Raw genomic sequence first — 26,280 nt, 5'->3', positions numbered from 1 at the left:
CGGTTCTGCCGCGGCGAGTCGATACGTTCTTAACGAAGTTAGCCCAGGCGAATACGTTCTAACGCGATGCCGTGGCGAATTAATTTACCCGATTTCAACCCCTTTGGCTCGCGACATTTTTCTTACCCTCCGAACGACGAAAAACATTTTCTTCTCTATTTCTCCACTCGCGGCACACGAAAAAAGTAAGTCGAAAATCTGGAATAAATTTCTTGGGTCCAAAAAGAGTATGGTGCTTTTAATAGTTCCCTCGCGCAAAATGTGAGGAAGAATAGAACGAGTAATTCCCGATAAAAATTTCCATTAATTATACTGTTCAACACGTACCTGCGGTTTCTATTTGTAGACGAAGCTTTTTACAAAAGATGAGAAATTATGAACGATTAGAGATCTCCCTCACGCACGCGTGTGCGTGCAAGAATTGCGCGGGCGTAATCGCGCGTGAAACGAACTTTTCATTACCCGTTCGCGTGCCGCGATCCAACCAGAAGATTACGCGTAAATTACAGCTACGAAAATAGTTGAACATACGGTTTTACCCGCCCGGATTCATCGTTCCGTGATTTGATGACTTATGCGCGATACGAGCTCATTCTTCCCCGTGACGAGTTATTTCGTCTTTCGATCAAGTTAGACATGTTCCATCTTAATTATCAGCCTTGCACGCTATCGACCAAAAGCTGTATCATCCATTTAAGACATTAGAAAAATGTTCAACCTGTTAATGAAGACGAACCTTAACAAAAATAAAAGGTGGTCAGTATAAAATCCATGGAGCTCGTAAAATGATTTCTGCGACTTGTCTGCGCACGTTTGTTCGCGACAGACACAGAAGCGTTTTCACGGTGGAACAAACAACGAAACGCAGCCGGGAACGATATACTTGGGAAATGAAGCAAGAAACAATAATCGTATAATTTATTCAGATAATTCGTAATTACGCGCGACCGAAACTTTCATCCGCGCGAATCAACAGAGAACCAAACAAAGAGTCCGCTAATAAATTTCGCTCCCATTGAAAACGCCCGTTATTGATAACTCATTTCGGAAATTAAACATTTGTTTCACGGACGCCGCCATATTTCCATCGAACTAGCTCTCTCGCGCGCGCGGTGCTGTATTCCCGTTCCCAATGGGGACCGAATAATTTTCGTGGTATCTTTTAAATCCACCCCGCACGCTTTACGACCCTTCTATTATTTATCTCTTAGCCGCCAAGTTATGTTCCTCTTAAACATTCAGCCCAACGTCCACTGAAATGTCGGTCGCGAAATTCCTACGCTCGTTCCCGCGGTCGTAACTTTCGGCCCGGAAGCAGCCGAGAAAGAAAAAAAAAAGGAAACACCGTGAAATTCTGACTGGAAGTGGATGCCTCCGTGAGAAAAATTATTTCGATACTTCCTGCTGAACTGGAGAAAATTTTATGACGATTGCTTCTATTTGTTTACCCATTTATATCCACAACAAGTAAATAAAGCAACTTTACAGAATGAACATGTTAGTTAGGGGTGAAATAATAGTTTCCAGTGTGCAGGTGAAAACAAACAGCTCTTTAAAATTCTTTAGAATTCGTTACAAACATTCATTGTTCCCCTATTAATACTTTAACAGTCGCAAATTAATTCAAGCCTATACAGACCGCTACAAAAAAGTTCGAATAAAAAAGTCTCACACAATCCACACGGTGGTCGATGTTAAAATAGTAATTTCACATTCCCGGCGAACAATAAATAGCAACATTCTCATTTTTCGCGGATCATGATCCATTTCCACCACCATCTCACACCCCATGGGTGTGAAGAGTAAGAAAAGCGGTACCAGTATCAAAATGCCCGGCACTTATCGACATCATTATCGTGGTCCTTGTCTCGAGTCGAGACACGTCCCGTATCAGCGACGGGGGTGGCAAAGGAGAACGCGTCCCCTATCGGGACCTATCGTCCCCTATCGTCTCCTACCGTGGGGGTAACGGGGAACGTGGAATTCGAAAGCAGCGGGGGCGTGCGAAGACGGACGGTTCGCTCGATTTGAATAAAAAGAAAGGCGGCGGGGGTTGAACAGAAGCGGATGGTACGGGGGGCGGCAGACGGTGGCAAAGTAGCGGAAAAAGCGGTGAAAACAGGTCGCGCGATCGATCGGTTCAATTAAATTATTCGCGCCCACCCTGTTACCTCTGCTCGCCACCCTGGGGCCACCCCCGCGCACGGCCGCCCCCGCACGCGTGCCGGTCGGGGGTAACAAACCGAGGCAATTAACAATCAATCACAGGTGTCTCTCGCGTCATTGAAATGACGTCAAACATTGTATTTGTGTAATTGTCCATTTATTCCAGTCTCTCGGCTGTCACCTGACAAATTGCGAGCCCCCAGCCACTACGTGCCCCCTCTCTCACTCTGCCCCCTTCGCCACCCCTCACCCTCGTGTTCCCCTAACTCCGCGCGTTTTGTTGGCGAGGCAGCAGCTCCCTCTACGGCCAAAACCCCCCGGTGCCCTAAACGCGCCGCGCGGATCCCGGCAACTCGATCCCAAGCATTTTCCTGTCAATCGCGAACGAATCGTCGCCGGTTATATTAATTAGCGCCGGCCCTCCGGGAATCGTTATCTGCCGGATAATTGCGATCGTCGGCTGCAATCGACGTAACCGGCCAACCCTTTTGCTACGGTAAGAGCACCACCGACACACGGATACAAGCACTGACAGTTACCTCTGCGGACTGTCGGACCGGAGAAGTCAAAAACGATGCTGCTCGCGGTATGATCCGCTTGGCAACCTGTCAATGGAGGAAGACGAGCTGTCCCACGCAACGCTCTCTCTTGTCCCGCCCAGCTGAGGTCTTCCTGATTTTTCCACTGGTTTCGAACGGATTTTATCCCGTTCAACGCGATATCGTTCGCTGCTCGTTCCTAACTCGGCTTAGGGGCTCTCTCAATTGGGTATCGTGCTAGATTCGCGTAAAATGCAAATACAAATGCTTTTTGAGATTGAAAATCTTGTAGGTTTCGTTCGGCTAAAAGCATGACGGTTGGGTGTCACACAAATGTGTAACGGAAGTTGTATCTTGGGGTAGTGGGGTGGGGCCAGTTCTTAGGTGCTCGTTCGGCGAGGAGCGTGACGGCGAGTGTCACAAAGCAGTGTAACGGATGAATATTGATAATTCGACGATGTCCGAACGTATCATCCCCGACTTTTTAAAATAATAAATAATTAAATAATAAATAAACGTGTGATTTTAATTGCAAATAATAATTAAACTTTTTATTTAAATAAAATTTTATTTCTTATTTGCAAATAAAAGATTATTTATTATTTGGATTTAGGTGGATATCAAATAAATAATTTTTGGTCTTCTCTTATTTCTTGTATTTTGTATACACAATGAACACACGTACGCGTTTTTTGTCTGGTATAGCAACATTTTCAGGTATACGCCAGTGGTCGGGCCCGTCCGGAGGGCCAGCTGTCTATAAAAAAATACAATTTGATTTATTATTTGTCAATAGAAATAACTTTATTATTTTAAATAATAATTCATTTACACTTGCTCAAATAATAAATAATTATTTGCGTTCCGTAATTCGACGATGCCCGAACGTATCATCAATGATTTTCAATATTCTCATCTCTTGCGTCCTCGCGATGACTGTACATTCTTTTTAATGATTGTATCATTTTAAGTGTTCACTTTTTTTGTCACAATTTGCAACAATTTGATTTTGCATTTTCATTCACCTTTTTATGTCTGCGTTCCTCACTGTTTTCTACGATTACAGATATTGCAAAGTTGCATTCATTAATTAATGTTTACTTAAGAAAGCGACTAATATAATTGTCTCTCGAGTTTCGAATCTCGCGTTAAAACCGAAGTAAAATCGGATCGTGATTATAAGATAGTCCGATCGCGAATTAGCAGAACACAACACACACACACACACATTCCGTTGCCTCTAATTTCGAGGCGTTCGAAATTGCCACCGACTATCGGTCATAATGAACCGAATTAACGTATCCCGATCGATCTGCGAACGATAATCGAGTTTCGAACCGTTTCAGGCGAGTTAATGGAAAGGAACGATCAACCGTGTCCCATTTATTTTAACACCGGTTAAAGAGATCGCGATGAGGCGGGGGAGGGCCGACAGGGGGAAGAAAAAGAAGAGGAGGAAGAAGTAGAAGAAGGAGGTGAAAAAATAAAGAGGAAACAGAGCAAGAACACGGTGTACAACGAACAGTTTTTAGTACTTCCAACCGGGTACTTCGGGTACTCCGGGACTCGCTTTCAGTCGTGCGGCACACTGGAATTTACTTTACGATCGGTATTAACATAAATTACCGAATGCCCGCCGCAATTTACAGTCCAATAATTATCCATTTTCTGTTTGCATTGTTCTCCGCGAAGGCAACCGACAATTTAAGGAAATTTCCATAATAAGCTACGGTTAAGAGTAATATTACTCGAGACATAAATCCCAGCCACCCCTGTTTCTCTCTCTCTCTCCCCACCTTCACCTTCATCGAGAACACTCCACCCGGTTCGTAGTTTCCCCATGACAAAACCTCCAACCACCATGTAAACGACAAGACATTTTTTATTTCCTAGTACGCAGTCACCTCTTCGTAATTTGTTAACAATTGGCTCGAATTTGTCCCATGATATTAAATTCACACAGTGAGAAACAATAAATGCAATGCTAAATAATTAATAAGTAGACTGCGGATTTTATGCATGATATTTTTTAATAATTTTGTCCTTCGAATTTTTTTCTTTATATTTTGTGTACATTATATCTTAAATTTCAATAATAATCAACTTTTTATTAACGATTTTTATTGTAGAAAATATTATAATAAAACTGTTACTTTTGGTCCCTCGAAGAAACCAGTTGCTCCTGTTTCTTATTTTGCTTTACGATACACAGTTTTCCTGAGAGCATTTTCAAAAAAATTTGCCTGCAATGAAAAATTGCGAGAAATTCGAGTGTTTACGCGGAGTACACTCGATGACAAAAGTCTGACGAGGAACGGTGAACACATTACAGAGTTCCATCGCACAATCAATTTTCTCTCTCGCCTCATTCGTCGCGGTTGTCGGAGGAGTGGCAATATACCGGGATCCAGAAAGATACACATTTCAAACTGTCCTCTAGGTTCGATCGCGTTAAAACGTTTGCGTTAATACATTATGGAAACAAAAGTTAGCTCTCTTGAAATAAAAGTTACAAAAGTCCTCCCTCTCTCTCTCTCTCTCGCTCTCCGACCAGGGTGAACTCCCTACATCCATTTGCTGCCGACCAAATCCAACGCGAAAGTTACCGAGTCGTTCCATAAAGTGAATTTCGTTTCATCAAGTAATCCACCTACACTCTCGGAGACGCCGCGAATACGAAATAACCGGAATTCCTTCTTTGCGTCTAGCGCTGTTTGCGACTTTAATTCGCGAAGTTAACACGCGACGACAACAATGCAAATTTCGCCGGTAGGTTTAAACAATTGTTCCATCCACACTGGTGACGTGTATTCATATATCACAGCTAGACTGAGGATTTTGTGCATTTATCACGAGAATGAATAAGCGTAATTTAAAACAGCAGAAACATTAGAAGAATTTAGAAGTACTGTTATATTGTGTTCAACTTGCTACACTCTTATTAAATAAATTATCAATTTAAAAATATTCTTCAGAGTCAGTACGATGTACAGACGTCATCACGAAAGGGTTGTTTGTATTAAAATAATGAAATTGAATTTTTGTTCGATTTGCTACTTAGAGAATGATTGAAGAGATAGATGAATTCATGAAACAAGAAATAAATGACATGGACCACTTGCATAATTACGTGCAACGCAATTCTTCGGCGCAGCGTTTGAGTGAGTAATGCTCTCGTTTATCGATTCGTTCGATCGTGGACGTAAATTTCGGCCGAACAAAGAAGGGATCTAGGCGAAAAAAATATCGCTTTCATATCACAGCCACGCTAACCCGCAAACCACGATTCACGGTACCTATTTCGACCTCATAGACTATAGACGCTGGGAACCACCATAAATCAATACCACTTTATCCCTTGAAATCTCTATTTTCGCTTTAGCCGGGATCACTGGTATACATATTCAATGGAACCGGCGCGGCGATGTATCTGTACGACAGAGGCGCCGGGAAAAATGCTTCTGAAGAGATCTTGTCTTCCGTAATAGAGATCTTATACTGCCACGTTGATGGTACGCACACTATTAACCCTTTGAATTATTTTAAGCATACTTGATCGTATATCGAAGAGCTACAATGGATCCGAAATGTATTTTTGAACGCTGAATTTCCCATTCTCGAAAAATTGTCTATATTTAAACCGTGATAATCTCGTTAAAAGAATAGTAAGGTGGAGTGGGGAAAGTGCGCACTAGTTTTTTGCAAAGTTAGACTTTAAACTGATGTATTTTCATTCTGGTATGTAAAAACTTAACGCTATTGGTATCACACTCTGGCCACAGTTATTACTGATTAATTAGTATTATGTAGGATTCTAATTTTGCTTGAAAATTATCATTTTGATAGGATATTGTACAAAGTGTCAACTAGGACGCCTCTGAGAGTTAAAAATGCTTTCGAACCTTGTTTCAAGTACCACGGGGCAAGAAAAGAATGATTAACAATCCTACTATAAAATGCTTCTTATTGCATTAAATTATATCGTTTAGTTTTATAGTTATCCATTTTTAAGCAAACAAGTACTTTTATGCTGAAATATGAAAGGGGATACAGTGATATTAAAACAAATTTAAAAATGCTTTCGAACCTTGTTTCAAGTGCTACGGGGCAAGAAAAGAAATGCTTTTTATTGCATCAAATATATTGTTTATAGTTTTATAGTTACCCATACAGTACGCACTTACCCCACCGTGATAGTACGCACTTGCCCCGCGTAATAATATTTACGGGGCAAGATCATCTTAGTGTTTTTCTCAATAAATTTTAAAAAATACAATAAAAACAGTTTATTTAATGTAAACCTACATCAATATTTGTTGTACTTGCCTAAAATAACAACACAGGATGTATTAATAACTTGTAAACTATTGCACGTTCAGGGTAACCTCAAAGTTGTACGTGTACCTCGCACGTGACTGTTTGGCATTGATTGATTTAAGCGAGGAAAACACCTTTATTCTTGGGCGAAATCTATGTCGAATAGTTCATACTAACTTATACTACATTAATAAATACAAGCTAGAGAAATTTCGTTCATGTTATTGTTCACTTGCCCCGTTTACGCACTTACCCAGGTCGTACACAGGTCTTCAATAATTGTGCTGTACCAAAAGAAAGATGGAGAAGATCGCGAATGGCTGGGGCAGTTTGGCAAATTCCGGGCATTGATCGTTCGTGAATGAAAGGGACTCGGTCACTATATAAGCTCGCAGTCTCTCAAGGTCCTCTGCCAGTTTTTAGCAAGAAGGATTTCTTTCCGCGATTAAATGAGCCGTTCTCTCCTCTCCCTCTTTCTCGCTGTTGGAGGGGACCACGACACTCGGTGGATGTTAAACTCGCGCTTTAGACATGCAAATCAGGGCCCGGCCGAGAGGTGTATGTAACTAACCCCTTTCCTCCGGTTTCCCTCCTCGTTCTTCCCTCTTCGCCGGCTAAAGAGTGTCTTCGCGACGTATTTATAACCCCTTTCCTTCCTTACCCTCGAGCCACGGTTCTCTCGCCGCGCGGTTCTGATGAATGCTCACCTTCGCTTTAAGTTTATTAAACTAACTTGCGAAAATTATGAATAATTCCGGTGCCATTGTGTCACACTCTCTCTCCACCCTTCCAACCCCCTGTTCGCTGCGCCATCCGTCTTTAGGACGATGGCAAACTAACCAACCCCCTCGTAGCCACCCCCTGTCGTCGGCCGGATGTAATCGTTGAAGTGTCACGAAAATGAAGACCGCCACGAAGACTCCGGTTTCATTACGGGATATTCAATGCTCGGCTCTTCATTCGATTATAACCTCATACGTACCACGAGATCAAATGAACCGTTCTGAGATGATCGTTCGGTGAAGTATCGTGTTAACCCCGCGTGCCTGATTTCTTTCACAGTTACCGTAATTATTAGTTCATTCTAGCGTTAAACAATTACATAGTTCTGGCACCGTTCCGAGCACTGGTTGCAAGAATGTGGATCGCAAGGGCGAATTTACTGGCCAACAGTCAGCATGTCATTTTAAATGTCAACGTTACCCTCGATTACACGAATATTTGAAATGGATAATTAACCACTTAACGCACTCGCCCGAGTCAACTCGTGAGACCTGCAGTTTTGGTTATTTTAATTTTGTATAATTTTGTTTAATTTTGTATAATAATTGGTTATTTTATCTAAAAGCTTATTTTTCAATATTTTTTTATCCTTTTCAAGTTTCTTTTTGTTGCCCAAATTAACTCGGTTAAGCAAAGTAGGTGCAATTAGCTTAGTCTTTTTTGCATAAAACTACATTTTTTGTGTTTTTTTCAAGATTTATTAATGTTGTTTGTATCTTAAGAAAATAGAGAATAAAAAGATTGGTGGAAAAGAACGACCGCATTTTTGAATTTTTAATTGGCGCGTTAAGTGGTTAAGTATTAGGTGTACAAATAAGTTCCATGCCTGTTGTGAGCATACTTCTGATCTTTATTTATAAAGGAAAGAAATACACGTTACGTTTCGAAGCTCCCAAGCTTCTTGAAACGAACGGAAATTGCTTGTTCAGTTACACCAAGGTCCTCAGCAAGTCTCTGTTGTGTTTGACAAGCATTTTCATTCAACAATTGCTCTAATTCCTCGTCCTGCACTTTTTTCGGGATTCCACTGCGTTCTCCATCACTGAGATCAAAATTTCCACTACGAAAGCTTTGGAACCACTTCTTGCATGTTTTATAGGTTACTACATTTTCACCTAACGCGGAACTAATCATTTTCGTAGTCTCAGCAGCATTTTTGTATTTTTGAATATGCTGTTTCTTAAACGCCATAGTGCAAAGTATTGTTTTCCAGGTTAGCTACCAATTAGCGGAAATTTATATAACGCGTTTAGTAGGGTAAGGTTGATGCTTTAAAACACCAAAGCGGCGGGAGAAAATTTTCGTTTGAAATTCAATCACAATTGAAGGCACCGAACTTATTGTTAGTTATACACCTAATAAATGTATAATACAATTAATTTTTTCAGAATGTTGAACTTCGAAAATTGACTTCTGGCCAGTAAAATCGCGTGTTCGGAACACTGTGCGACGCGAAGACGCGCCAACGCGACGATGACTTCCGGTGTGGTTGTCGTGGGGTCGCGGTGATCACGAGACATTAATATTTATGCGGGAAATCAAATTCCTAAGCCGAGGTCCCGACCCAGGAGTCGGCGGAAACGTAAGCAGAGGAATCGAGTCACCTAAAACGCAAGACAAACACCAGAAGGAGAGAGGGACAGAGAGGGACAGAGTGAGAGAGAGAGGACGGGTGTCACACGGGCCCCACAGATTTCCCCAGCAGGTATTTCCACGGATCCACCGAGCCGCGCGTCATCCAAAGCGCAAACCGTTCTGCTCTATTCCAAAATTTACATCGTTCGCCATATTCGCCGCCTTACCAGCCGAGCATCGTCGGATTCCGGATTAAGATTCGGCTTTGTATCAGCCCCCGCCCCTCCGCAAAGTAACCCGTGTTTGCCTATCCGTGAAATAACACTACTTTGCCGGAGACAATGATACTGGCTTAGTCACGACTCGACGGGCACGGATCTCTCTCTTACACCCGTCCAATTAAATAATTATTTATTTACTCGACTGCGGCGAACTTGAATCGAAAATAATGTTTTCCTTTAACATTCGTTTTTTTATCGTCAAGAACAAGTCGAATATTTCAGATAGTTATCTGAAATATATAGCAACGTACATTCTTTCTGTTAGTGTTTACGCCAACACTTTGAGCGATTTGTCTCGCAGTCATCCTCGAATTTGATGCTGTTCTCAATGTTGCACGTTTTTCACCGGCAGTTAAACTTTGTGGACGCCCAGAACTCTTCTTTTTCCCGTAATTTTCAGGATTTTTTAACAAGCTCCTAATAATTTTTCGGCATCTATTCACAATTTTTGATCTTTCTCTAACTTCAATATCGTATGTACTTACTTCACATAATACACTCAGTTTTTTTCCACGACCCATTCTTAACACTTTAGTATGTTGTTTTATTAAATAAGCACGAAAGAAGCTAGTACACACTTTATCAATTACGTTTTGCAATGAATGTTTGCTCTTCAGTAACTTCTGCACAATTGACAAATGTAAAACTGCTATTTGTTCTATCATTTTGTCCCGCTTGTGCGCCCCAATATTTATGGTGGACGATATTCAATACATTGTACGTACAGGCATGTCGGAATATATTGATATAGCAAAATATTTATTTTCTTCAGTTTAATGTACCAAATGAGGAAAAATAGATAATGTACTATCTTTTTGTCCCGGAGTGTATAACACTAAATTTAAATTTTAAAGTTTAAAAAAGCGTAGAAATTTTCTTTTACGTTACATTCTGAAATGAACGTATTAGACGACGTTATTGAGGGTGACTTGTTAGTTCGCAATGAAAGTTGCTGTTACTATTGAAGATTCCATTAAAAAGTGTTCAGCCATGTACCACAGATATTTCAAAATTTTACAACAAAATCGAAACGAAAATACAGCAATAATTCGATGAACTAATAAACGTGTCCACTGATTATAATGGTAATAGAATCCGTGCAAATGGCGTCCCCCGTTTCCTCTCCATCGATTTCGCGGATAAAAACGTTTGTAAAACGAGGAACGAAGGAACGTCGATCGGAGTAACATTGGAACAAGTTCCCAAGTCGACTCCGCCGGTTCGTGACAATCGTATTAAAGGATCTCCGGTGTCGTTAATAACAGTTAATAATTATGGGCCGATGCAAATCGTTTCCGTTTTCAGTGAAGTAGAACACTCGTGGGCCCGTGAGCGAAAAAGGGTCATGTTAATTAAGATAAATTACGCGGGCACCGTCTTGTAACGAACGGGCCTGGGTATATCCCATTTTCTAATTTATTTCCTTATCTCATTTAGCGCAAACCGAGGCCTACACGCTCAATTATTCCTCGAGGAATAACTGCGTAAACTGGTTTGCAGAGTTAAGGCTACAGGAGAGCTGCGGACCCGAGTGCAAACCAGTTTGTGCAGTTCAGTACGCACGGGCAACACGGCGTATTTAGACGGTCCTACATGCTCGGCCTAATCCGTGCAAACCAGTTTGCACAGTTAAATACGCGCAAGCAACACGCCTGATTATGTTTCGGTGCTGGCCTGTCCGGCGACTCTTAATGAGCCATAAATTCCCATAGAAAAATTGGTACGCTATCGGGAAAACGCTGCCAGGACTTGTTCGATGCTCCTTTTATTCGCGTGGCGAATGATCTCTCCCCGTTCCTACACGTGTATTATAGTTAATTAACCTCTCCGTTACGGACATCATGCATCCTACGAAATTAATTACTCGCGTGATAACCGAAACGTATGAAGCAATATCCACAGACATTTTCGAATATCAAGAAAACAATCGTAGAAAGTTACGATTCTAAACATTCTGATGATATTCTAAGGAACTGTAGTTGAAGGAACGACATTTTATTTTGAACAGAGTCACGGAGAATTCGTAGTCTGCTTCCCCGGTTAATATGCTGGCAATGTCTCGATCGTAAACTTGGATTCTGTTCAATGAGGGTTGCAATTTCGATTGATCATCCCCATCTACCAATCCTTGGCTCCGAACGTTTTGGAAGCATTTCTGATTGATATATTCAACGTTGTGCTGGCCCTAATGTTGCATTCGATTACCGGTGCCAGAATTTTCTGCTCGGAAAGCAGCGCGGCGACGCGCAATAACGATTCTGTGGATCGTCATACGATCATTAACCCCTCGCCCTATACGATTTGTTTTACGGTTTCAGTGATTAGAACTTTCTTTGTAATTCGTAATTTCCTAAAAATAGAGAAAATGTTCTTCAATAACTATACATTAAGAAAACCAAAATAGGAGTTCATCTCGGTTTAAAGGAGATTAATAACATACATATTTATTAGACTCTGTTCAAAATCTTCATCATGAGTCTGACACGATATTGTTAGGCAAGGAGTTAATTTTAAGAAGTTGGAGAACAAGACGTACGCCACGCCTAACATCTTGTTGACATTCGAGAAGAGGAAGTTATTACTCAATCGGCAATTCCTCGTTGGACCACATTCAGTTTCGGACTCGAAAACGAGAAATGACCGATCAGCGTGTCTCTCACGAAAGCATACTCCACGTTGCTGCGGGTGTATAAATCAACCATAAATTCCTTGGCCATTATGCGAGGCAAAGGGCTCATTCTTGCCGTTCCGGCTGGAACTTTTCTATTGGGCTTCTTATGTCTGATTCATGAACTTCGTCGTGGCTACCACCCACGAATCTATTACGTTCGTTGCTCAAACGGCCGACTTAACGGGATCGAGGGATCGTCTAGCAGTTCGCGTTTGGTCGTTACGCTTCGTACATTTCTATCGCTTTTGGTCTGCCATGGTCCTTGGCCGAGGCTCGTATAAATCGGTCTAGCATCGATCGAGCAATCGATCTTGAGGAATTAGCGATTATAGGGAGCTTGGCCAGCCAAATGAATCCCGAGCCAAGAACCTCGCTTTGATCTTTACGCGATTTAATGGCATATTTTCAGAGTTTGCTAACCGGTTCCCGTTTGATTCCCTTTTATATATTTCGTTTCGACGCCTTATCGCTCCGAGAAATAATTATAATAGTTTTAAGCCTCGTTCCTCTTCGATACAATTTGTACCTTAATGTCCGACCAAAAAATAGAAACATTTTCTGGCATGTTGATTTCATCTATCGCACAAAAATACAATTTTATTGAACATATATTATATCCAGTGTTGGGTAAATTTTATTTTAAATAATAAATGAACGTGTGATTTTAATTGCAAATAATAACTAAACTTTCTATTGAAATAAAAGTAATTTAAATCATTCCAAAAGTAATCTGTTTATTTCTTATTTGCAAATAAAAGATTATTTATTATTTGGATTGAGGTGGAAATCAAATAAATAATTTTTGGTCTTCTCTTATTTCTTGTGTATTTTGTATATACAATGAACACGTGCGCGTTTTTTGTCTGCTATAGCAACCTTTTCGGGTATACCGCCAGTGGTCGCGCCCGTCCGGAGGGCCTAGCTGCCTATAATAAAATACAATTTCATTTATTATTTGTCAATACTAAAAAAATTGAATAAATACTTGAAATTGTATTTGTAAATAACAATTGACTTTATTATTTTAAATAATTCATTTAGACTTGCCCAAATAATAAATCATTATTTTTGCTTTTTATTTGAATATCCGAATAACAAATAACTTGTTATTTAAATTGGGAGCTAGGTTGAGATGCGTTGTCTCATCCACCATATAGCCCTTACCTTGCGCCTTCAGATTTCCATGTATTTCGTTCCATACAGAACTCCTTAAATGGTAAAATTGTTAATGACGCTGATGATAAAAAATATCATTTAAATTCAGTTTTCTGCTGGCAGAAATCATAAATTCTGTGAACATGGAATTACTTAATTAATTAATAAAGTTATAGTTTCAAGTAAAAATTTTGAATTTTCCGTCTTATCTAAAATCCGCAATCACTCAGTTGCCAATCCAATATTTAAATAAATTTATTTATTGCTCAACACTGATTATATCATATTTTCTAGAAATTCGCTGGGTTCGGTCAATCCTCCAAAAGGATTACCTAATAGATTGCTAATTGGCGCCCCTAACGTGCCCTGGAGTGTTTCTGCTCCAGTTTCTCCGGTTTCACGCTCTAAAATTCGATTCCCTGTGGAAAGAGTATTGTATCTACGTACACGTATACATATGTATACATATATTCCCGTTGAATATAAAATATAGGACGTATGTGTCCCGTAGGATACCCGCGGAAAACTGGGCGCAACATAGTTCGCTAATTACATTTCTATTCCTTCTGTTTTGCCTATGGTTTGTCGGGACACCGGGAACGATTACGTCGAGTTCAGGTGTCCTTTCTCTCCCTCGTCAGGGTGGCGCCTTCAGACTCAGCCATTCTGCACGAGTCATCCCCGACTACTGCCATCATAACCAACACGCCGCGCCGCACCGTTCAACCTACTAAAACCCTCCACTTTCTCCCTATTACTGTAATCGAAACTGGAGCATCGAGGACCGCGTTGTATACTCCGCAGAATTGTTTGCACCGAATTTGCGGGACACGGGACAACGTGCGCGGAACGAGTCTGCGGCCATAAATGCCCAAAAAAAATTCATTCGCCAATTTCGTACAAATTTGGTACAATTTGGTACTTTCGCTTGCAGTTTCAGTATCTGAAGAAAGGCTAATATTTTATCGAGACCGCGGGAGCCGAAAAGTTCATTTGTAAAATTTTTGCTTAAGCATATTTGAAAAATATAATATTAGGACATCCCATAAGTTCGTGCCGACTTTTGTGTGCACATTTCATGCTTCGATTTATAAACTTTACGCGTAACTGTTCGGGAACAGTCTAGAGAAGGTTTTCGTGGGTAATAAGATCGTGAAATAGTGAACACTGTGATTCTAGCAGTGAAAAATCATGAGCGAAATGCGTCTCCATTTGCGACATCTCATGTTATATGAATGTCGGAAAGGAATTTCAGTAACAATCGCCACGAACAACAAATGTGCTGTTCACGGAGAAAGTGCGTTTTCATCTCGTAGCTGTAGGAAATGGTTTCAACGTTTTAAAGGTGGGAATTTTTGTTTAGAAGACGAGGAAGATAAAATTCGAGACCTTGTACAGGGTGTCACAAAATTATATGTCGTGGACACCATAGCGCCATTCTACACCCCCGATTTAGTCGAAAATGACGTAAGAAACCCCCCGCAAAATTGACTTTGAACGTGAAAAACAAGGTTAAAAAACCAACATTTTTTAAAGGATTAAGATTTTTTAAATTTTTATACCAAAATTTTCTTTTAAGATTTAAGAGTGTAGATTTTAAAAGAAAATTTTGGTATAAAAATTTTAAAAATCTTAATCCTGAAAAAAATGGTTGGTTTCTTTACCTTGTTTTTCACGTTCAAGGTAAATTTTGCGGGGGGTTTCTTACGTCATTTTCGACTAAATCGGGGGTGTAGAATCGCGCTATGGTGTCCTCGACATACATATAATTTTGTGACACCCTGTACAGAAATCACGAAGTATATCAGTTGAGGAGATGTCAGATGTTCTGCAAATACCTAAAACAAACTTAAAGGTACGTTTACAAAATTAAGATATGCAACCGCTCGAAAAACGGCATGAACTTATGGGATGACCTAATAGAATCGAACGAGCGTTATGGTCGAGCAGTCCCGGACGCATGGGAAGCTGGACAGACGTCTAGACCTAGACGAACGACGTTGAAACGGAGCCGGTCGATAACGCGATGCAGCACCTCGAGTCGTGACGAGGCTGCGACATCGGGATTGTGATTAGGGGCCGGTCGGCAAACAATGCCTAATTACATAATTATTGTGCCGCGGGCCCGTAATTAAGACACATTACTCCTCCCGGCTGGTAATTCATTACGCTTAATGTCTTCCCTGCCTCCACCATTTCATCGCGGATGACAGTCGCGACGGTTCCGCTAAATACCGTTACCGTGAAATATTACTGCCCGCCACCACCATCGCCGCCACCGTCACTACCACCACCCCCGCCTACCGCTACCACGAGAGAGAGAGAGAGAGAGAGAGAGAAAGCCCCTCCAGCTTGTGAAACCCAGCGAGCAACGCGACGCGACGCGTCGTCGAGAATCATTGCTTTCTCTAACAAAGCAACTGCTCCTCTCCTCCGTTAGACGATCGTTGCCCCGGGAATGCCGTTTGATCCTCGGAATGCCGTTCCACCCCCTCGAGGCGTTTATTTTATTGGACCAGCCGAATAATTGTAAGATTAATTGATACCGATTGTTGTGCCGCGATCGCTGTGGAAACCGGGACGAATACATTTCGAATCGTTGCACAGAAATTTCTGCAACGGAAGACAACGTGAACAACAATTACTAGTTTTATTTTTACCAGGAAGAATAGTTTCGACCGCGAAGGAAACTTCCCCCGCGTTTCATCTAGCAAGGGATTTATTAAATTCCATGTAAAACAATACACTCATTTGGGTTTATTAAATTTTTTATCGCGTGGGTCTTGCTGCGTCGAATGCGTTATAGCCCCGGCATCCAAGCTTTGCGCTATTCGGATGCTCTTGTATCCTTTTGTCACGCCATTATCATGACGATTCGACATGAAATTCTATGCTGTTGTATATACAGCCGGACAGGGGGTAGTTCGACATCCAGAAAACAATTAGTAACATCTTTTTTACGATGTTGAATTGAAGCAAAGCTTTGGATTGTGTTCTCTCTGTGCAAATTCCATTATTTGCGCCCCTATTAATTCGGATACTGGTCCGTGGCGTTACTATCGGAGCGATTGACTTCATTAGTAATTTCTAGACTGCGGATTTTATGCATTTGCGGCAAAAAATGGGTGGATGAAAACATAAAATACATTGAGACGATTTAACAAGGTCCATATGTAATTATCAAGTTATTAAAATTGTTAAAGATATACAGAAACTTTTATATCGTTCGTCCATCTTGTAATTGACGAAGAAAATGTTTATTTTGCATAAACAAGGCACTTGTTTCCGATTTGTGTAGACAAATTTCAAGAAAGTGGAATAAAATGAAATGAAATGAAAAAAGGAGGAGGTTACTCAATTCGATCTGTATGTTCCTTTTTTTCTATGTATGTTCACTGATTACTCCGAGATGGATGGACCAATCGGAAAGAAACCTTTTGCGCCTTGTAGAGTATGTCCCCCGGGGTGGTCCCGTGAGAACAAATTTTGCATTTTTTCATTCTTTGCGGTTTTTATTGCAGATAACCAATAAGACCGAAAAACCATCCTACGGTGTTCTACAAATTCTGCTCGTTCCACTAAAAAGTGTGAAATAAAAAAATTTTATAAAAAAAAAGTTAAACAGACTTCGAAAAAACGCACTAAAAAAATACAATAATACAATACAATCTTTTCTGAGGCGGCGCAAAATTGAAAATTTTCGACACTGGAAATTACGAAAATCCTACTGATTTCCAAGTCCACCATATTCCAATGAAATCATGATCAGCAATATCTGTCACTTGGAAAATTTTCAATTTTGCGCCGCCTCCGAAAAGATTGTATTGTATTTAAGTTCGTGTGTATTCGCATAAATTAAATGAAAATTATTTCGTACTTTTTAGTGTATTTTTTTAGTGCGTTTCGAAGTCGGTTTTTAATGGGAACAGCCTTTGTAGATCTAAAACAAATAGAAATTGTACAAAATTCTATCGAATTTTATATTCCAGCCTTTTCCGAACATTTTCATAAGCCATAAATGCATAAAGATCCGCGGTCTAGTAATTACAATTGCAACAAATTCACGGTATCTCGCGTCTCTTACCAAATTAATCTAAATATTCAGTCGGGAGAGAGGCGCGGCCCCCACCCGCGCACGTTTCCCGACGCACGCCGCGCCGGCTCATCGGCAGACGGATCGCGGGAGAGGCAATTAATCACAATAATGCTATAATTACTTAATGCATCGGGTAACAAACATCGTCGGCAGCAAAGCGAGAGAGCCACGTAAAGAGCCAGGCGTTTTGAAAGAGCAAGGGTGGATTCGCGGTAATTTTTTAACCCGCCGGAAGTCGCTTGGGACACGAGGCGGTGGTATCGCCGCCATATCGAGATTACGTGTAAAAAAACACAAACAGCCGTGTATCGAACATCCGCCAATCTCCCTGTAAGTTTCAATGAGAGAAAGAGAGAGTACGCCGGGGAATTTTCTGACTTCGCGTTAGGTACAATAAAACGTGGATATTTTTTGTAGATTGTCGTAGATGAGGGTGGTGTCTATACTCTACTCCTTACGACAGTTTCATTCATGACACGGTGCTTTTCAATTAGCGATTTTTTTCCTCGCGCCCTCAAATGAAATTGATAACTATAATATCCTCAGCATACTCGACTTTTCCCTTGCGTCCCACTGGGAGACTAGAAGATCTGCGTTTGTGACTTAATTACCACTCCCCAGTACATCTTCAATGTTTGCAGATTCAATGAAAATGTATTTCAATTTTGGTGCGGCAGAGCCAGATGAATGAAGAAACGAATATATTAAATAATTTTTAGTAATTAGAGCCACCAGTGAACGAAACGAAATTCGTGGATCAATGATTCTTCCGCTTTCGAATTGCATGGCACGCGATTTTTTCAAACAATGCTGCGTGCCATTGATACACGGTGTACCGTGCAGCCTCGGTACAGAAAAGAATGTTGATAATGCTGTTTGATTGGCCGACGTGCGTCGCGTTTTCGAAATCCGCTCGAGGGGTGTTCCGCGTCACAACAAGGACGGGATTAGTGTATTACGCAAATATTTTTAGGCACATTACAAACACGTCAGCTAAAGCTGTCCTGTTCAAAGTTGTTTCTAATGGGAAAGCTGCTTTGCCGGTTCGTGAAAGGAGAATTGTTTATTTATTTATTGGGCAGAGTGCAATTACGTGAACCTTTATCTTATTGTTAGCTTTGCTAGAAGACTGCTGAAGTGAATGTAACTCGCGACGAACGCTCGTCTGCAATGTGTCAAAAGATCCGAACATGAAAAAGTGCTCTAAAAATGTTTCGGAAGGTTTCGAATCGAATTCGAGAATCAACCTCTCGAGTGGTCGTCGTAAATTTCGTCTTGACAGACCGTAAAATCTGCGCTGGGACTGTGCACATCGGTGTGTTCTGCGTTTTTCCCTCCACGGTCGCTCCTATTAATAATAGTCACGTGCAGGACTGATCGCGTTTACGTGCTAAAAAATTTGAAATTGAACCGTGAAACGTTTTAAAATTCATACGGGCGCGCCCGTATGGTGTGCGAGTGCGAGTGCGAGTGCGTGCGCGTGTGAATTATAATTTTCGACGCGTTGCCAGCACGGACGCAAAATTACGTTAATAAATTCGCGGCGCTCCGGCGCCCGGCGGATTTTTATTGAAAAATTACATATTAAATAGCTCGCATTCAATTCGTCCGAGAATTACGCACTCGATCGACTCGGCTCGAACACCGTCGACATTTTTAATCGTCGCTCGGTGCGTTCTTGCGGAAGAATTATTGTAGCTTATTATTATCATTGTCTGCCACGCTGAACGTATGCACAGCTTGACCGTAAAGATTTTTTCGCATATTTTTATTTCAAACATTTCAATGATAATGGCAAATAAATAAAAGTAGTTTGACGACTGGTTCAATTTAATTAGCAGCCTGTTGCCACACGATTCTTTAATTACGAAAATGAATTTGTCTTTTAGTGCAGTTTTACTTGTCCGACATATTTGTGCTTCTGTCTTGAGAAATTCTTGAGAAAGTTTGAGTGCCCGGCGAATTTCCAATGTTTCCACATAAAGATTTTCCATTGGCCCGGATTTACGTGTGATTAAATTCTCACATTACTTGGCAGTTACAAGGCGTTTAACGACAGACGCCATTATCCATCCAGCTCGCAGGCACGCGGATTAAAAAACTTTCTTAATTAAAAGCCTCTTTGTGCGCTCTATTTCAGTTGCAAGAGGCGAAATATTTTAAATATGTTTCCTCGCCGGATATATTAGTCGTTTTTCTCATTTATTTAACGCCCCCGCAACCCTCCCGCACCACCGCCTCTCTTTCCCCGGACCCCACCTATTAATTATGGACTTTCACGGCTCTCACCCGCGGCTATTACGTCACGTTTGAGCGTGAAATTTTTATTCTAACGATCTCGTATATCGCGTACAATATTTCCGAATGCGATCCGTTACAAGCCAGCGATGGTGACACGTACACTGATTGGCGTCATTACTGCGCTGACCATTTTTTGGGAGGGATTGGATAAACCGTTTTTCCCTCTCTCGTTGCGTTTCACTCCGCGCCTGTACTCTCTCTCTCCCTCCCTCGGAAAAAACGACCCTTAAAATCACCATCGCATATATTGGAAAAATTTAATTTGTGGTAGCACAAAAAGTTAAATTCTCGCGTGAAAAATAAACATTTCAAAAATATTAATATCTCGAGCTCCGTCAACTCTATCGAACATCAACAGCTCAACAGGATATTAAAATAACTTTTATATTTGTAATCATTTCACGATGTGCTCATTATTAGACTGCGGATGTTTATGCAATTTTCAATTTTTGTAGGCAAATTTTAAGAAAGTGGAATCACGTGAAATGTTATTTTCGGTGGTAGTAGTCTTTGTATGTAGATCTGGAATAGATCAAAATCGTACTGAATTCTGTGGAATTTTATTTCCCAGCATTTCTTGAACATTTGTTGAAACCATAAATGCATAAAGATCCGCAGTCTACTCATTATGTATTGTCTTTCCTAATTTTCCATTTTGATTTTCAAAAGAAACATCTGTTTAATAAATGTGAGGGTGGACAGAACATGTAGAAATCAATTTCTAGTATCTACGTTTGAATCTGTACTAATGGTGCAATATTCATGATGCTTCTACTCGGCTGTCCGAAAGCTGCCGCGGCCGTTCCCGCGAGCATCCGTCGCGTTATAAACAATTCTAACGAACAAGTACGAGAATACGTAATTTTACAGGTTGCTGTCAGAAGCGGTGGTTTCTGGAGGTCCTCCTTAGCCAAACACAACGACGACGGGCTCGACAACATGGCCTGGGAGTTCGGAGGTCTGTTTACACGAGTTCGCAAATATAGCCATAGGTATCGGAGCCAACCGAAGCGAAGAATTGATAAATTAGTTATTCCGTCAGTCGCCCGCCGCTGTTTCTCTAGGTACGTTTGATCTGAGGTTTCGAATAATCATGCGTATTTATATTGAATACCTTTGGAGGTTTCCCAACATCCTGTTACATGGATCCTGACGGTCTCTCTGGTTGTCCCTCTGCGAAACACGCCGATACCATTGAAAATACAAACCCTTCGACCCGCGGAGGATCAAAAATTCATTTACTCTGTCCATGACCAACCGATAAATATTTTTTGCAAATCAACAGTCATGTACAGTGTCTACATTATACATATACAGTTAGGAGCATAACTGATCACACACACTTTAAATCAGAATAACTTTTTCACGTATGGACCCCAAATAGGGTTGCCAGATCTACATTTGATATGAATTTTCACAATTATCTTTGTTTGAATAAAAAAGTTTAAAATGTGCTGTATACCTCTTTTACTTGAACTCCTATATTTTAAGCCTATCTCATATATGCATAATTGCAGTTCTCACTGCTTCTTCTATATTTGGATAAAACATTTCTGGTAACCCTAGGACTAAACGATTTCATCTTCTCTGTAAGGCTAGAAGAATTAGTTTAGTAAATGACGTCTAATAAATAAATTTATAAATATGTTGTAAAAATTAAATTGTACAACTTTGTTAGCTGGGCCAATTACGAAAATTTCAAAGATGTGTTTTGTAAACTCGTATAAATTATACACGTTCTGAAAATTTCATTGAAATTGGTTTACGAATTATAAACGATCAAAAGTAAAGTAAACTAATTAACCAATTTCTATGAAATTTTCACAACGTTTATAATTTATACGGGCTTACAAAACACATCTTTTGAGTATTCGTTATTGATCCAGCTACAAAAGTTGTAAAAATCAATTTCTACTATTGTTTTTCATCGTGAGTCATGAAAAAGTTATTCTGATTTAAGGTGTGCGTGATCAGTTATGCTTCTAACTGTGTATATCGATAGCTAATAATTTTAGAATTGTGTCGGGCAAGCTTCGTTTTTGTGATCGGTATTTTCTCGATATATCGAAAAATGTTTTGTGGGTAATTATCGATTCGCTCGTCACGTCACTAATACTTGAGGGGACAAACCCGAGCCACATCGGACAAATTGCGTTAGATTGAAAAATTTAGGGGATGCATGATGGACCCGATGCTGTGGGGACGTTGTCTCCGTTATTTATAGGCGTTGGGAGATTATAATAGGTTGTAAATTGCTCGAATTAATTCGGAAAAGCTTTAATGGAAGCCGTAGCCGGCTCATTTATCATCGGATAACAGTTCCGGAGTACATCCTTTGAATGTAACTCTACCCGTGAGCAAACAGGAGTAAGGGTTATGACCATTCCCGTTTGTCTTTGCGTCCGGAATCTTCGCACGAAATCCCTCGCCGAGGTCCCAATTAACTCTCTAAGAATTCGATGCTATCCCATGGTAATACCCAAGATAGCGCAACTCCGACGGCAGATTAGAAAAGACAATATTTACCTCGGTGCTTCTGAGTCTAATCGCGTATCGCCCGCCCAGATGCGCCTTCACTTAATATCAGTTACTATTTGTCCTTCTCCGGAATTGAATAGGGACCCTCCTGCTGCATTCCCGAAAGTTCCTTAACAACCTGTAACCCTCGTTCACTGAAACAACCGAAAATTTCTTGCACGTTCTCTTTCTTCTTCTAAAATACCTTTACATAAATGGCAAATGAATCGATACACTCAATCTATGAAGATAAAGATGAATTTTTAAATTAAGAGAACATGCTCATTCTGTCCAATCTGAAGCAAGCTTTCCGCGGTGAACGTATGTCGTGATTTTCTTGGGAATGCGAAAGACTGTCGACATGGCGGGTCGCGAAATGTCGAAGTACACTCAATATATGAAGATAGAGATCAATTTTTAGATTAAGAGAAATGTCGTTGTCCGAGTATGGACAAGGAACATGCATATTCTGTCACCTGTGAAGCAAGGTGTCCGCGGTGAACGAATGTCGCGATTTTCTCGCGAATGTGAAAGACTGTCGAAACGGCGGGTCGCGAAATGTCGAAGGACCTGTCCAGACCGCAAGCCAGTGCCCGCAGGGACGTCGGTTTGAATTGAAGATTTTTGCGGACGATAACTCGTTGGCTCACGCGCTAACGTATTTGCAAGATCCGCTGCGCTGATGGACATATAATGCGACGTGTGATTGTAGGCCCGCCAATCGCGGCCGATTGTGCCTCTGAAGGCCCGCTAACTATCTCAAACTAGCCCCATTCAAGCCGCCACGACCTCTCTCTATCCGTCTCTATCCGCCGCCATCTGCCTCTATGCCTCGCTCGTTCCAACCCTCCTCATTCACCGTGTTCACCCCCTGTACCCTACACCTCTCACCCCTATCTCTCTCTCTTTCTCTTTCTCCCACTCTCATCCCCCGAGTAACTTTCTTCTCGCTCGTATCCAGTCAGCTTGTCCCGTTCGCTCCGACTTCACCAGCGATTTTTCCCACCCCCGACCATCCCCTCCGCAACCCTCAAACCCTGTCTCTCCTCACCTCATCGTTCCCAACTCTGTATTTCTTGCAGCACGTTTCTTCCCGCATCCTGCTCTAATTTTCGGGCCGGCTCTCTCGCCGCACACGTAATCCTCCATTTTACTCGCCTACCCCCCGATACTTTCTTCCACCCCCGTGTCTGCCCTCCTTTTTTTCGCTTCTTCTACCACATCCTCGCTCCATCGTCTACGCGAATGTTTTGCTCCCCATTTAACCGTCCTTTATCGCGCCCGATCTATTCACTGTTCCGCGCCCGCGTTTCCCTGTTTCCGAGGTTTTCGCGATTTCTTTCCGCGAACGCTTTCACCGACCGAGGCGCTCGCATCTTCTCAATTCGCAGACTTTTGTGCAACGTTTACTGCACCGTGTTCAACGTGTTTCAACCGGTGCTTCTGTGTTCCCAAATTCGTACGTTTCCGCGCTACCGCGCGTATCAGAATCTACCGACACTTTAACGAGTGCTAACCATTTGCTGGTTTCACAAGAAACTGGGTGTCGTAATCATTCTGTTTATTAAAAAGTGCAAGGCGACCGTCGAATGACTTTGAACATTGTGTACAAGCAGTTTGTCTTTCTGGAACTATCAAAATATTGAGGTATCGAAGGGCCAACCCCCTCGTTACCACTTTTCACCCTCTTCCCTTCCCATCCCGTCAAAGCCACCCGCGTTTCCTCCTCTCTTCTTGACAGCAGAACTACCGAGCCCTAAACGGGACTGTTGTACATTCCTTTATTCAGATTTCATAGAATTTTTATGGTGACATGTGCATACTTGAATAAGGAAGTATACTAAAAAAAAGTTTCAAGAAAATAGTTTCATAACATCACGAAATGTAAAAGAAATTTTGACGGGCTCTGTAGTTCTAGTGTTAAACTCGTTTCTAACGGTCTCTCTCTCTCAGTCTCTCCTCTCCGTCAATTCTCCGGCAACGTCGTTCCTCCTTCTTTAGGGCAACCCTCATCCCCTCGTCGACTCTTGTCCCGATTCGCCATCTCCGTTCGCCGGCCGCGTTGACACAATCACGCGCGGTTACATAGGTGCAGCAGAACCATATCCAGCCCCGCAACCAGAACCACCCCCTTCACCCAGCGCAGTAGCATTCGTCCCGATTCGAATTCTCGACCCTATATAACCGGCGCACGTTCTACGTGGAAATTTTGAATCTATCACCGACCCAGACGAATGCAAATCGCGCATGAAGCGCGCTTAATAAAGCCCCGCACGCGGCCCGCAACTCGCAATTTTCTTTCCGACGGTACGTGTGCCGTGCACCAACCCTCGCTACCTCCCACCACTTAATGAAACCTTCGTAGATACTGGCTCCGCCATTCAACAACCCTTTCGACCCTCGAAACCGAACGGAAACCTGGCTGTCTTCAACCAACCAGCGACGAGCAATTCGAAAAAAATCGCAAAATCCACAGCGAAATTCGCATCTGTCCAAATAAACACGTTGTTTGCTACAAACCATATTCATTCTACCCACAAAATTTGAATTATTACTAGACTGCCGATGTTCATGCGATTTTAAATGTTTGTACAGAAATTTTAAAAAAGCGGTACCAAATAAAGTCCTATTCTCATTGGTAATAACTAGACTGTGGATCTTTACGCAAAATAAAAAGTGTTTGCATTGATTGCAAGACACAGGAGCCAAGTAAAAATTTTTTATTAAGCTTAATTTTCGTATTAAACTGAAAGTAATACACTGATGATCTTAAATCTTTTTAATATGTCCATTGCTTTCAATTGTACGTGCCCATTTTTGTCATAAATGCATAAAATCCGCAGTCTAGTAATAACATTTGTAGGTCGAAAATAAATGAAAACAGAATCATTTTTTTAAAATGTTTATAAACCATAAATATATAAAGATCTGCAGTCTAATTATTACTTTAGGGATACAACAAAGTATTATAAAAATTCCAGGAGGATCGGTGTCACAGTTTTCCAAAGAAAATTCCAAAAACGCGCCTGATCCTGCAAGGAGGAAGATCAGCTCCGAAGCAGCCCTGAAGAAGACGCCGACGACGACCTAACCGGGAGCTGAATAGAACGAACGAATCCACGGTCTTCTTGACCGTTTAATGAGCATTTAACGCAACCGGTGCGCCTGAATGGTAACTCGATCACGAAGATTTAAGTCGGTAAAATTTGCCGACAACAGACCAGTTAGTATGAAACGAGACAAGGCTACAGGGTGAAAGTGTGTATAAGGGAGCCAGCAGAGAGACGACGAGGATGGGTTTTGGCGTTTCTATCAGCCGGTCTGGTCCCCGGTTGCTTCTCGGTACCGAGTTCTCTAACTGAGTTTGTTCGGTTTTCAAGCTTTGGTGATTCTCGACGGTGTCCGTGGTGCGGAAGGTGAACTGCTCGGTGGGATGGAAAGAGACGAACGAACGGGAAAGAGTGAACAAGAGACAGAGAGAGGGTCGAGGAGAGTACATCGAGGAGCCAAGGCCCCGGGATATTAGCCGGCTTGTTAAGGGAAAGCCAACGCCGTCAAACGTCCTTATTAAGGCCACGCAAATAGCTAGTACCGCTTCTCCTCGCTTACCTCTTGACTTGGCTTCCTGGAAATTCAATTTTCGCCTGCCCCGAAATGCGGTCGGTCAAAAGCGCCGCCCTCGGGTTCAATATTGTTCGCGCCCCCGAAGATCTTTGGATTCGCACGCTTCGACAGTTTTTGCAAGGGATTCGCGACCACGTGGCCGAATTTCCCGGATAACTGAATCTACCCGCGCAAACCGTAACAATTGCTAGGGAAATACACGGTGGCCCTACGAACCCTAAAACCTTCATAGACAGATCGATAGAGATATCCCTT

The 26,280-nt window shown here is 41.6% G+C and overlaps 1 long non-coding RNA gene across 1 annotated transcript; it reads left to right on the top strand.

Annotated features, from left to right (window-relative positions):
* Positions 1-26,270, top strand: LOC143208088 (uncharacterized). Its single transcript, XR_013008836.1, has 3 exons — positions 1-185; positions 20,755-20,948; positions 25,383-26,270. It is a non-coding gene; the product is annotated as an uncharacterized LOC143208088 (long non-coding RNA).
* Positions 26,271-26,280: the final 10 nt, after the last annotated feature.

This window comes from Lasioglossum baleicum, chromosome 4, assembly GCF_051020765.1.
Source record: "Lasioglossum baleicum chromosome 4, iyLasBale1, whole genome shotgun sequence".
Taxonomy (NCBI): Eukaryota; Metazoa; Arthropoda; class Insecta; order Hymenoptera; family Halictidae; genus Lasioglossum; species Lasioglossum baleicum.
The sequence above is the reverse complement of the archived record's forward strand: the minus strand, read 5'-3'. Positions and strand labels throughout refer to the sequence as shown.